This window comes from Tasmannia lanceolata, unplaced genomic scaffold (assembly GCF_043159265.1).
Source record: "Tasmannia lanceolata isolate RefF3 unplaced genomic scaffold, GAP_Taslan_0.1 ptg000037l, whole genome shotgun sequence".
Lineage (NCBI taxonomy): Eukaryota > Viridiplantae > Streptophyta > Magnoliopsida > Canellales > Winteraceae > Tasmannia > Tasmannia lanceolata.
In genome coordinates this window covers 14,727,158-14,737,043 of record NW_027518714.1, presented here as the reverse complement: position 1 = coordinate 14,737,043, position 9,886 = coordinate 14,727,158, and the positions used below count along the sequence as shown (strand labels likewise).

The following is a 9,886-nucleotide window of genomic DNA, read 5'->3' as shown; positions in this document are numbered from 1 at the left end:
TGTTTAATTCAGTAGTGTGGAGGGAGGGAGATTGAAGGTATGTGGTTTGATATGAGGAGCATGTTGAGGGGCTAATAGTCCATCTAATTGGGGGAGTCCTAGGTAGAGTTGAAGGTCTAGCAGGAGATATGGAAGGGAAGTTGTGTGGATGGTGTTATAGTTTGTTTGTGTGTTAGCGAAGAGTGTTTGGAGGTAGGGAAGTTGATCCTTATGGGTTGACGAAGTAGGTGCTTCCTTCATAGAAGTTTGCGAGAGGGGGTGGGCCTCCTTAAGGAATGCGGCTGATAGTTGTTTGGATTGTGTGATTAGTTATGTCTCAACATAGGAAGCTATTAGTGTTAGAGAGGACAAGTGGGGGTTCCTTCGTGATTGAGGGAGGAGTGTGTATTGAGGCAGGGATCGTGTGTTTGTGTGTGGGACGATTTTGTTGGGGTCGAGTTTGGATGAGTGAAATGTTCGTCATTGATAGGGTTCGGCAGGAATGTTTTTTTTTGAAAAGGGCAACAGAATATATATATATATATATATATATATATATATATATATATATGTAAAAACAGAACCGAGGTGGTCCTGAAGGAACAAAGATAGCGGTTCGGCAGGAATGTTAATAATATATAATCATTAAGAATGAATTTTACACATTGATGTAAACTAGAAAGGGATAGATTGTGTTTCATGTATCCAAAGACGGCCTAGGAGTATGCTATAGGATGCGGGTACGTCTAAAAAATGGAAAAGGGTATGGTGAATCATTGGACCCACTTGCAAGGGGAGTCATATTGTACCAATTAACCGGGTATTGTAGAGCTTCTTAAGCGCATTGGTGAGAATGTTTATGAATACGACTGGTCAACCTGGCGGCATGGGAGTTTTTGCAACTTTCAACATGACGAATGAGATGAAAGTGACGATCATTTGGCCTTGAGGGCGAGTCCTCGACCGGGGGAGTATGATACAGGCTCACATGGAGCATGTTATTCTGAGAATTCAGCATAATATGAATGTTAAGAAATATCCTTATCTTAGAAATTATGGTGAGATATCCTTATCCTTTCTAATTTTTATCTTTATCTTTAACTACTGGTGAGATATTTTAGGATATCTTTAGGTGTTTTACTTTTCTGAAAGTTAAATAAAGAATGGATCCTAAAGTTTAGTGGTTGTTTAGGAGTTTTAGTAGGAAATGTTTCTTTTATATTGTAAGGGATGTACTGGACGATTGAGAAGATGAAGGGGATTTTTTTGGACCTTTTAAATATCTTATACTTTCTCTTAGTGTGTGCTTTAATTCCACACAGAGACATAGGTGCTTTAATTCTTTTTTTTTATTTTTTAATGGGTGTGTGCTTTAAAGAGATGCCCTGTGTGGTGTGCTTATTCTTTACTCTCTTTTTTATGGGTGTGTGCTTTAATTCCACACAGAGACATAAGTGCTTTAATTCTTTTTCTTTTTTTTTTGATGGGTGTGTGCTTTAAAGAGATGCCCAGTGTGGTGTGCTTTAATTCTTTTCTCTGTGTTTTTTTTTATGGGTGTGTGCTTTTAATTACACACAGAGACATAAGCGCTCTCTCTCTCTCTCTCTCTCAATGGCACCAAAAGCAATTTGCTGAATTATTGGCGTTGTTGCGCTGGGATTCGTAATTTTGCTGCTATTCTGTAGAAGGAACTACGTGGCAATTACTTTTTGGGGGAGTGATAAATCGACTCCCCATGTGTCTATCTCTCTCTAACCCAGAGGAGAGAGAAAGACACATGGGGAGTCGATTTATCATTTTGGGGGGTCGATTTATCACTGCCCAATATACTTTTGGTCATCACAAGCATAATTTAAAGCCAGGAAACTCGGGTAGACTCGGAAAGAGAGTTTAATTGAGCGGGTTGAATTAGGGTCACTTATTAGGAGTTGCGACCACAATAACTGAGTTTATGTATTGGGTTTTTTTTTTTCTTTCTCCTTTCTAAAGAGGAGGGCTCTTAGTCTGTAATAAAAGGCTACTTTTGGGGTTTTTCCAAACAGTTTAAAAGGGCGAATTCAAAATTCACGTGATGCCAGCTATTGTTGCATTATTGCCTCTCCTTTGTACATGAACATTAGCTTTTGAATAATAAAAGGGGAAGCGATATTTAAGCCCCTTTTCTTCACCGGGGACACCCAGCGTCAGTGTATCAATGGCAAAAAGGACCTAATGTACTTTATGTCAGAAAAATCCAGTGGTTTGGATTGCAAAGTACACTGGCAAATGGGTGTGCCCGGTGATAAAAGGGGCGTAAATATCATTTCCCTAATAAAAGTGGTGTTTCAATCACCTTTATCTTCTGGGAAATGTTTTCAGCACTACTGTATTTTGATGAGGGCACTCCTCACTTTATTAAAAGTAAGGTATGGCCCGCACCATAGGATGATTCAAACCGTCCATTATATGGGCCACAACCTTAATAGGTTGTGCCCCAAAATTTATTTCCATAGGTTGATCCTAACCCTCGGAGGGTGAGGATCAACCTACGGAAATGATTTTTGGGGCACAGCCTATTTAGGCTGTGGCTTATCTAATGGACGGTTTGGATCATCCTATGGTGCAGGGTATACCAAACTTTTAATAAAGTGAGGAGTGTCCTCATCAAAAATTCAAAATACAGTAGTGCTGGAACATTTCCCTTTCTTTTTCGTACTACGTAGAAAAAGTAATTGTCGAATTATTGTCGTTCTTGCATAGGGATTTGCTTAGACCAACTGTTTCCCTTCTTTATCAGTGTTGCTTTTAACCTCCCTCTCTGAAACACATAGCCAAAAACGTTGTTCTTCAAATATCCTTCTTCTCCAATTCCTTGTCTCTGTCGTTGGAAAGAATGGCCTCTCAAGTTCTGGAGTCGGCCGTGGTCAAGGTTGGTAAGACTATAGGTAGCAAAACCTACTCAATGATCACTATCTTATTCAAATTCCAGGCAAATACCAACTCTCTTCAAGAAAAGATGAATGCACTTGCAGCTTCCAAGAGAAACATAGTAGAAGAACTCGAATCAGCCGATAAACAAGGAAAAGTAGCAACACAACCGGTGAAAGAGTGGCTAACCAAGGTCGAGAACATCGAAGGCCGAGTGAATTCGATGGAGAAAGATACCAAACATCTTTGTGGGTGTTTTCCGAATTGCTATTTACGCTATAAATTGAGCAAAAGTAGCATGGAAAAGATCCAAGATGTGATCCAGCTTATTGATTCTGCCAATTTTCCAGCAGGGTTGGTGGTGCCTAATACTCGGTCAGAACCCGTCCAGCAGATACCAGGGCCATCAATTGTGGATCAGAATGCTGCATCAAAGTTATTAGAGCGTCTCCAGCAGATACCAGGGCCATCAATTGTGGATCAGAATGCTGCATCAAAGTTATTAGATCGTCTCCAGCAGATACCAGGGCCATCAAATGTGGATCAGAATGCTGCATCAAAGTTATTAGATCGTCTCATGGAGCTGGTGTTGAATGATGACATCTGAAAGATAGGAATTTATGGCGTGGGAGGAGTAGGAAAGACTACTCTAGTAAGTAACTTCAACAACATGATGGGCGGCCTCCCCTCTCAGGCACAACCCTTTGATATTATCATTTGGGTCACTGTGTCAAGCATCATAGACTTGCATGGGATTCAGTTGCAAATTGCTGATAGATTGAGATTCAAGGAGGTACTGGAGAACGTGAGCAAAGAAAGATGGGCCTCTCTATTGTTGGAAAGATTGGAGAAAGAAAAGAAAGTTCTCTTGATCTTGGATGTTGTTTGGGAGAATATAGATTTGGACAAAGTGGGCATTCCACAAGGAGATCTCCTGGGCTGTAAGATTATATTAACAACAAGATCTTTGCATGTATGTAACCAGATGGGGACAAATAAAAACATTAAAGTCGACGCTCTAAATGATGAAGCAAGTTGGGAGTTGTTTAGTAAAATTGTTGGAGAGCTGCCTGATGTCGAAGAGATAAAATCTCTAGCAAAGAAGGTTCTGCAAGAGTGTAACGGTTTGCCATTAGCAATTAAGGTTGTTGGTAGCTGTATGAGAGGAAAGAAAAGGGTCGGGTTGTGGAGGGAAGCCTTACGAGGACTCCAAAGGTCGGCACCAAGTATTGAACGTGTAGAGAAAGAGGTATTTTTGCCCTTGAAATGGAGTTATGACTCGCTACAAGGTATGAACATCCAACCCTGCTTCTTGTATTGCTCGTTGTTTCCTGAAGATTTTTCTGTTGATGAAGATGAGCTCATACAATATTGGAGAGCTGAGGGATTAATAGATGAATCGATGAATCTAGAAGAATCCTTAGATGCTGGGGTTGCTTTGATTGAAAAGCTCAAGGATTCTTGCATGTTGGAGTGCGGAAAAGCTAAAGGAACGGTAAAAATGCACGACATTGTTCGCGATGTTGCTCTATGGATTGCGTCCTCGTCAAAAGATGGGACTAAATTCTTTGTCCAATCTAACATGGCCTCAAGTAAGATGACAGAGGAAGGGATGTGTGAATCAGTTACCCGAGTTTCATTTCCAGGTGGGGGATTAAGTGAGATTCCTATGTTTTTAGCGAGATGTTCTACGCTATCAACTTTGTTTCTCCAAGATAATCCTCTTACAAAGATTCCTACGGATGTCTTTCTAGGTTTGAAAGCACTTAGGGTCTTGAATTTGAGTCGTACAAATATCAAATCACTACTAAAAGAGTTGGGTGGTCTTAATAATCTAAGACTACTGAATCTCTCCGAGACAAAAAAGCTAAAACGCATTGAAGCCCACACGATATCAAAGTTGTCTAATTTGGAGGTACTGGACATGCATGAGAGTAGTTATTGGTGGAAGCAAAAGGAGGAGGTGGATGAGGAAAGCGTGACGTTGGAGGAGTTACTACATTTAGAGTGTTTGTATTATCTTCGAATTAAGGTCTATAGCATTGCTTATCTTCCTTTGGATTCAATTTGGTTGAAAAGGCTAAAAAGCTTTCATATTTGCATGGGTCGTGGAAGTAGTGATTTTGATAGGTTTCAACTGCTTTGGCTGCCGCCTTCGCCGCCGAATGAAAGAGTGGTAGAGTTGGCTGGTGATGTTGAACGGCAAGCCAAATGTGCTGATGAGATGTTAAACATTGCAACTTATTTAGCTTTACGGGGGTGCATTATGGGATATGGGAACGAGCTAAAAGTATGCAGTGCTTAAAATCACTCACTATAGCAAGTTGTGATGTGAGAAAGCCAGCGATAATGAGAGGGAATTTTCAACCGTGGGTATTGCCAAATCTTGAGAAATTATACCTTTTAGCTGTTAAGCATGTAGAAAACATTTGGGAAGTAATGGTTACAAGTGAAGAAAGAAAAAGCTTTCCTAAATTACGTGAGATCCATGTGGTTCATTGTAAGGGATTAAAGAGTCTTATCCCCTGTGATTTGCTTCAACAACTAGACAACCTTGAAGAAATCCATTTATCGCATTGTCACGACATGGAGGAGATATTTGAAGCAAAGATGGTTGACGAGAATACACAGGAGATTGTTGTAACCAGCGTGATGGAAAGAAATGTGCTCCCAAAGCTACGGATTTTACGACTTAACGATTTACCGCGATTGCAGTGCATTTGCCAAGAGGAATTTTCATGGCCCTCTTTGGAGACTTTCAGTGTATGGGACTGCGATAAACTATGGACGCTTCCTTTTTCCAGGTATAATGCAAATACAATACGAGAGATCAAAGGACACGAGGAATGGTGGGAGAGATTAGTATGGAAAGATGTAGGTACCTGGTTGAATCTGAAAACAAAATTCATCAAATTAAGGAATTCATGTAAGAATAGATCCTCGCTCGAGCGAGAGCGCTCACTCTCTCGCGCATTTCTGGTAAAGCTTTTGTATATTTCTCTTTTCTTTTTCTTATTCATCTTCTTTTGCAGTCACAAAGCACTCCTTTAACTATTTAGTGAATGGCCAATTGAAAAGCAGAAAGAAACCGTGGGCCAGGTGGGTTTGCAGAATGACGGCACAAAAGGACAAGCATCTTCATCTGATGGTGGGCATGGGTTCGGAGGATTGGTGCACCAAATATGGACTGGTTTGGAAGTTTGAACGCCTTGTCCAAGTGCGTTTGTCATGTACGTACAAGGCTTGTCTGCCTTGTCTTGTTTTTTCTCTTGAAACCTGACTTCATGGAACAAGCATGTACCGTATTTTGCTTAAAATGTCTCTCTGTAACAACAGGGTTTAGATACTAATAAAGACTTATAATTTGATTTCTGTGGCTATATTTTGCTTAGATATTTTGGTCATTTTTATTGTATGATTTTAGTGATCAACCTTGGTACACTTTATCATCATGAACATTGATATGGTTGATCGTCGTCGTGAAGAGACGAATAATCAGTTCTAGGCCCTGTTGGTTTTGGATTTTGATAATTGATTTTGAGTCTAAATCTGATTATTGAACTCACAAATTATGTTTAATTTTGAGTCTGATAATCAGTTTTGGACTCACAATCAGTTCTAAAAAACCACAACAAATAGGGCTTAGTGTATTTTGAAAAGAGCACGGGTAGCAAAATGGGAATCCGTTTTGTTAAAAACCAGGCATGGACCATTGGAGCCACGGTCGACTAAAAGAGAAAGGAAGGGAGCTCAAATCCCTGCAAAAGCAATAAATATGAATTGAAAAGGTTCAAATCAACGGTCATATCATTCCTTTTTTATTTTTCAGACGAGATCCTATTTTCGAAGTGTTTCTATATAAAAACTCCTAATATAGAAACACTTAACAATTAAGAAAGCAACCATGTAGAAAGCCACTTTTACTATCAATGGTATAAAGAAAATGTTGAGTCCTACGAGGGGCATATGGGGATCGACATGTATGTGAAATCAAGACAGTTAATCTTGAAGAACAATAGGAAGGGACCCACACACTCTTAGCCCCGTCTCAAACGTACGGATGTACGGTCTTGGTCCCGTCTCGAACATGGATCCCATACGTAAGATTGTAGGAAACACTTTTCTTGTAAATTTTTCCATGTATGAAATTTTTTTGTTTTCGTCTTTAGAGAGGATATTTATGACTTCTTTTATGATATCATTATAAGTTGAAGGTCCCTGTAAATAAAATTTGAACTGTTGTGGTTCAAGTAACTTATTTTTACGTGTAATCAGACAATGGAAATGCGGGAAAATTCTGAAAAAAAAAATAAAAATCATTCCCTAACTGTTTTAGAAAATTTCTGCAATTCAAACAAGGTCATAAGGGCTACCAAAATCAATGGTTTAACTTTTCTTGGCATAATCCTAGGCAAGGCTTGTTGGATCAAGGGTCTAGGATTATCAGATGTGTTCTCAATACATTTGTCGTTTAGTTAATTGATTTGATCACTTAATCGAAGCAGACGATGGGCCAAATAAGCGTATTTGGCTCATCACTTTAGCTATTCTTCATACAACGAAAAATTGAATATGAAACCCTCTTAACAAATCTGTCCGATTCCTCCTCAAACACACTCAAATTTGTAAGGAAAACTCATTTCTACTCTTCTCTACCCAATTACGTTCAATGAATCACCTCCCATATAAAAGATTCCTCAAGGGAATAAAGAGTCATACTCCTTGTCTAAGAGTCATTGCTTCCACCCCCGTAGAATTCCCCTCTCCCACCGAACCAACATAGGAAAGTCTAACCTCACCATTTCCATCTTTAAATGATATATCATATTCCTGCTTTTCCTAGAATTCCCCAACTTGTTTTATGAAAATTCATCTTGATGATACCCATAAGAGGAGGCTTCCACCTGGGGACTATTTTAAGTTTAGGGACAAAAAATTGAATGAAGAATTTCCACTTTCTCCTCATTATTGATGCATTCATACTGTAGGGAATCAAATTAGGTAGAACTCATCCCTAAAAGCTAGCTGTTAGAGGGAGGGTGCCCATTCCCTTATAACCCATCCACATCCATTGCTTTTTGTGTGGAACCCCAACACATTTGAAGTGGACCTATCTCTCATCCTCGTCTTCGTCACCTCTATATATAATAAACTCTTTCTTCTGAAAATCCTTCCATTTCTTTCCTCTATATCATCCGGATAGAAGATTACCAACCATGCCGGTACTTTCCATGCTACAATGAATGAAAAGATAGATTTGAGTTTCACCCAATAGCACCTAAACTTGGAGAAGACATTGTCCCACTCCCAGGTCTAAACTCTAAACTACTGTTGGACAATGAATTAGCATGTAGTTTATTGCAGTGTTTAAAAATGTGGATGTGAAGCGGAACGCGGCCAAGAAAAATCCTTGTCGAATTGGTGCAGATGCGGCCAAGAACACAGTTGACGCGGTCATAACTCAGGAGAGTTAAAGGAATTTTTATTAACTCTGCAAAACATGGAATGCAGATGTGGTGCAACGCCGAACGCGGCCAAGGTAAAAGGGAGTCGACTCGGGCGAATTCCGAGTCGAGTCAACGAGTTTTTAAACACTGATTTACTTTTTCTTTTGCATTTGAGTACATGCTGCATAGATGCTGAATACTCCGGCTTCTATTGAGCAGGAGTCAATGGTCAAGATTATATTTCACCCTTGTATCCAATAAAAAGCTATAAAATCTTATATAGTTGCAATCTCTTCCCCGTCCACTTGTCTTCTGCTTACACCCATTTTTTAATTCCGAATTGGTCATAAGGAAGGTCGAGTAGCCTAGGTCAAAGGGAACAATGTGCTAGCTGGCATTTTCAGGAGGTGGAGGCAACAATCACCTAGAAACAAGGGGATGTGTGAAGAATAGAGCCTGAAATGTGTAGTCATTAGAAGTTTCCTACCCGAGAATGTGGGTAATGAGGAACAATTACCATATAAAAGCTATAAAAGGAGTTGTCTGTCTCGGAAGGTGGGGTCCCAGAACCAAATTAAAACATGTCTTAGCCTTTATCTTTTATCATTTACTTTTTCATATTGTCATTTACTTTTCCTAGTTGTAGATCGTTCGATTGGATTAAAAAGTAGGGAAAAATACTAATACACCCCCTCTAGTTTTTGACACATTCATCTCTTACCCTGCCTTTCAAAATGTGGCAAGTACATCCCCTGAGGTTTTTTTAACGTGACGGAGTAGACGACGAGGCGGAAATGACCAAAATGCCCTCATCTTCCCCAACTGAAAATTAGAATTTTCATACTTGAAAACTGAAAATTAGGGTTTGATTCAAACCCTTATTTATTTATCAACATAAACCCTCGATTTAGGAGTTTTATTTGTCTTCATTCACAAAATTATAATGATTTGCACAAAACCCCTAATATTTTAGGACTTTTTTTTATCAATGTGGGTTTGATGTAGCCATGGCGTGTGGTTTCATTGTCTGTGGTGGAGGTGACGGCGGTGGCCGAAGGTGGCGACAATGACTTTGGCCGGAGGTGCGAGGGCGGCAGTGGGAAATGGCGTAACCCTAATCCCTCTACAAATGAGGGTATTTTTGTCCTCAAAATTAGGGGTGCAACTCGGGCCAGGTGGGTCGGGTTTTCCAAAACCCTACCCTACCCGAGAATCATCTCGGGTCGGGTCGGGTCTAATTTTTTACTGGAAAACTCGAGATTTGTAAACCCAACCCTACCCAAGATAGTTTCTTGGGCCAGGCCGGTTTGGGTCGGGTTTTCATTTGTTAGCGTGGGATAGTGACTAATTTTAAAGATTTTAGAAAAAAAAAATCTTCACACCAAAAATCTCTAAATTTATGTCATCAAGTGGATAAATATAAGATGGACACTATATTTTCACATAACAGACATGATCACCTCAATGAAAAAAATTGTATCAGTATATTGGAAAATAATTTTCTATGTTATCCAAGAAATATTTAAGAAAGTCACAATACACCCATATGAGTA

At 39.6% G+C, this 9,886-nt stretch overlaps 1 pseudogene across 1 annotated transcript; it reads left to right on the top strand.

Moving 5' to 3' along the window:
* Positions 1–2,730: 2,730 nt before the first annotated feature.
* LOC143860888 (disease resistance protein At4g27190-like) lies at positions 2,731–6,266 on the top strand (annotated as a pseudogene). Its single transcript, XR_013239829.1, has 2 exons — positions 2,731–5,865; positions 5,968–6,266. The product of XR_013239829.1 is annotated as a disease resistance protein At4g27190-like (transcript).
* Positions 6,267–9,886: the final 3,620 nt, after the last annotated feature.